The sequence below is a fragment of the Gossypium arboreum genome, chromosome 3 (genome assembly GCF_025698485.1).
Source record: "Gossypium arboreum isolate Shixiya-1 chromosome 3, ASM2569848v2, whole genome shotgun sequence".
Lineage (NCBI taxonomy): Eukaryota > Viridiplantae > Streptophyta > Magnoliopsida > Malvales > Malvaceae > Gossypium > Gossypium arboreum.
Genome location: NC_069072.1, coordinates 28,129,123 through 28,133,499, shown reverse-complemented (window position 1 = coordinate 28,133,499; position 4,377 = coordinate 28,129,123). Strand labels below are relative to the sequence as shown.

Genomic DNA, 4,377 nt, shown 5'->3' with positions numbered 1-4,377 from the left:
GATCCCCTTATTAGGTTTCACCCTAATCCGGTAAAATCTTGTCACCCTATCTCTAGGCACACAATCAACTTCGCTTAATTATGACAAATGTACTTTTAAACAGGGTCTATTCCTCCTCTGAATAAGAGCTTAACTTGAATCAATATCCTGGAATATCAAACCAAGAATTAAGAACACATAATTAAGAATAAGTCAAATATTTATCATACAATTCAGATAATAATAACAAGATCTATCTTAGGTTTCATTCCCCTTAGGTATTTAGGGGTTTTAGTTCATAACTAAAAAGGTAAACATATTAGAAGAATAATGAATACAAAACATAAAGAAAAACCCAAAACTCCTGAAGGGAAATTGATGGGAGATTTTCAGTATTGATGATGAATTCGGCTTCTAAGATGGATTAATCGGCTTTCCTTGAGCAGTTCCCTACTTCCTTCCCTCCGTGTCCCCTTTTCCTCCTCCTCTACGGTGTATTTATAGGCTTTAGAATGCCTAAGAACCCTCAAAATTGATATTTTCCAAATTGGACTAAACTTGGGCTCGGCAGGGACACGCCCGTGTGCGATTACTTCAGGCCGTGGTCAAGCCTGTTAAATAGGCACGGGCGTGTGGTACACCCGTGTGAGTCGTGCTTTGATTCTGCCAAATTGACACGGATGTGTGGTCTTCCCGTGTGAGGAAGTCCAGGCCGTGTTGATTTCGTACATTGGCCCATTTTCTCCATTTGAGGCCCGTTTCTCGTTCCTTTCACTCTCCTATGCTCACCTAAGTATAAACCATGAAATTAAGGCATTAGGAGCATTGAATTCACGAATTTTAAGGAAAAATCATCCATAAAATGTGCTAAGCATGGGATAGAAATATGTATAAATTACGGTTTATCATAATTCTTGCTTTAATATTCCAGGATATTAATTCAGGTTCTTGATGTGCTTATTCAGTGGAGGAAAAGTCCCTGTTGAAGAGTAGATCATTCATAATAAAGTGGAGTTGCATGTAATCCTTGTTTAAGAGTAGGTCATTCATAATTAAGCATAGTTGCATGCAATCCTAGAGATAGGACGACATAAATCTACCGGATTAGAGTCAAATCTAATAAGAGAATCCATAGATCGAGTTAATGCGACAATAGGGGTTTTAATTAGAAAGAGATTTCGATTAATCAACCTAGAGTCAGTTGTTTTTAGTCTCAAAAGGGATATTAACATAAATCAAGGATTTCTATGGAATAAGTCAAGTGAATAAATCGTCTAAGTCAAAGGTAATAAGTGAAGTCTAGGTGGATTCTCTCTTGGGTATTGTCTTCTCCATTGGTTTTTCTAAAGTATTTTCCAACTTTCATCTCTTTCGTAATCTTAGTTAAATTAGAAAATTAGTTTAGTTTATAAACATTCTCTTAAATTTTAGGCTAGATAATAAAAAGATAGTAATTACTAGTACTTTTAGTCCTCATGGATACAATATTTCTGGTCTCACCATAATTATACTACTGTTCGATAGGTGCGCTTGCCTTAAGTTGAATTTTTAGTTAGTTTTACGACCATCAAGTTTCTTCCACCGTTGCCGGGAACTAAGATATTAGGAACGCTTAATTTTTATTACTTTAGCCATTTTTTTTATTTTTATTGCAATTTAAATTTTATTTTGCTGAAATTACTAAATTTTCTTTTATTTACTTCTGGCAGGTTTTTATAGTTTATGACTAGAATAAACCCGTCAGGACCTCTACTCTTTGATAGTGAGATCGAAAGCATAGCTTGCAGAAACATAAGAGAAATAAGGCAAAGCCTACAATACATAGAGGAAGGGCAAGAGGACAATATTCAAACCACAATCGAGGAGATGGCTGATAATTAGAATAATCCGTTACCTCCCATGGTTGCTGCAAACCCAGTAAATCAGGATCCTACTCCTTGTACTATGTATGATTATACTAAACCTACTTTAACAGGAAGCAAATCGAGTATAGTTCAGCCTGCTATTGCTGCAAATAATTTTGAACTGAAACCTAACACAATTCAAATGATACAACAGTTTGTTCAGTTTGATGGTTTGCAGGATGAGGATCCAAACACTCATTTAGCAAATTTTCTGGAATTCTGCGACACTTTAAAGATCAATGGCATTTCTGACAATGCCATTTGCCTTCGATTGTCCCCATTCTTATTGAGGAACAAAGCTAAACAGTGGTTGAACTTGTTACCTCGAGGGTCAATCACAACTTGGGAACAAATGACCGAAAAATTTTTACTAAAATATTTTCCGCCGACTAAAACAGCTAAATTAAGAAATGATATTTCTTCTTTTGTGCAGATGGATTTAGAAACACTTTATGATGCATGGGAGAAATACAAGGACCTATTGAGAAGGTGCCCTCACCATGAGTTACCCCTATGGCTACAGGTTTAGACTTTGTACAACGGTGTGAACCCCTCAACAAGGCAACTTATCGACACAGCTATTGGTGGAACATAAACAACAAAACACCTAAAGAGGCTTACAAATTTATTGAAGAGATGTCGCTGAAAAACTATTAGTGGCAAGTCATGAGAATGAAGCCGACGAAAGCTGCTGGTGTTTTCAACCTCGACGCGGTTACTATGCTATCTAACCAGGTATAACTTTTAAATAAAAACATTGATGACTTGTATGGTTCTACTCAGGTACATCCAGTGATGAGGTGTGATTCAAGTGGAGGAGGAGTACACATAGATTATCCAACCTTCAACCCTAGAACCGAGGAGCAACAAGTTCAATATATGGGTAATAATAATTCTAGACCTCAAAATAACCCATACAATAACACTTGTAATGCAAGTTGGAGGAACCATCCCTATATCTCGTGGGATGGTTAAGGAAATCAAAGGCCACAACATCTCCCAGGTTTTTAACAACCACCTTACCAGCAGGAAAAGAAGTTGAACCTTGAAGAGATGCTAACGAAATTCATCTTGGAGTCAGAAACTCATTTTCAAAATACTGAAATAGCGCTTAAAAGTCAACAAGTGTCAATTCAAGGGCTCGAAACTTAGAGAGCACAGCTTGCTAAGTTAATTTCCGAACGACCACAAGGTAGCCTGTCAAGTAATACTAAAACTAACCCAAGGGAGCAGCTTAATGCGATTACTGTGCGAGACGAAGAAGGGTTAGTTGAACTTGAACCAGAATCGAGGCAAGGATAAGGTGGACCACAGTGAGCAAAAATCGGTAAGTAGAGAATATAAACCTCGTGTGCCATACCCCATTGAAACAAGGAAAGACCACAAGGATGAACAATTTGGTAAATTCCTTAAATTATTAAAGAAATTACATATTAACTTACCATTTATTGAAGCTCTTTTACAGATGCCAAACGCAGTTAAATTTTTAAAAGAGCTTGTAGCAAATAAGTGAAAGTTGGATGAGGCGTCACATGTGGATTTGAACGCAGTTTGCTCAGCCATTCTACAGAAAAGCTACCCAACAAGTTGAAAGATCCAGGGAGTTTTACGATTCCTTGTTTAATTGGTAGTCTAAATGTTAACACTGCTTTGGCTGATTTAGGGGCAAGTATTAATGTCGTGCCTTATAAAATGTTTAAACAACTAGGTCTTGGGAAACCCAAACAAACTAGGATGAACATTCAATTGGCAGATAAAACAATCAGATTTCCTAGGGGTATTATTGAAGACATACTTGTTAAAATTGACAAATTTATATTCCCAATTGATTTTGTTGTTCTAGTTATGGAAGAGGATAGTGATGTGCCTTTAATTTTAGGATGACCTGTTTTAGCAACTACTAGGACTATCATTGATGTTGGCATAGGTGAATTGATACTTTGTGTAGGGGATGACATGATTACTTTTCAAGCTCATGATTTTGCAAAAATATCTAGCAATCGAGATGATTTGGTTAACTTAAATAATGTTACAACTCAAACTTCTTTGCGGAAGTCCCCTAGGAAGAACATGATGGAGCCTCATTCTAATCCATGCCACAAAAATAGAGCGACTCACGAAGAACGAAGGCTTCAGATTGATGAACTAGATGAATGGAGAACACATGTCAAGGAAAAATCAAAAGCACACAATGAATCCAAGTGACACCATAATGAGTGTAGGGATGAAAATGACCCCCGAATTGGTACTTCAGAGCTTAATACAAATGGAGAGACTCCCTTTGCGGTAATGAACATCTTCCCACATGGTACAGTAGAGGTAACACATACTAAATTCAAAACTTTTAAGGTAAATAGTACTCAACTCAGACCTTATTTTAGTAAAATTGATAGCAGTAGTGAGGATTTTCAACTCCTCAATCCACTGTAATCATGCGAATGAAAGGTAAGTCGAGCTTAGACTCTAAATAAACGCTTCTCGGGAGGCAACCCGA

The 4,377-nt window shown here is 37.0% G+C and overlaps 1 non-coding gene across 1 annotated transcript; it reads right to left on the bottom strand.

Annotated features, from left to right (window-relative positions):
• Window positions 1–2,283: 2,283 nt before the first annotated feature.
• Window positions 2,284–2,390, bottom strand: LOC128290865 (small nucleolar RNA R71). Its single transcript, XR_008280647.1, has one exon. It is a non-coding gene; the product is annotated as a small nucleolar RNA R71 (small nucleolar RNA).
• Between the last annotated feature and the right edge of the window lie 1,987 nt (window positions 2,391–4,377).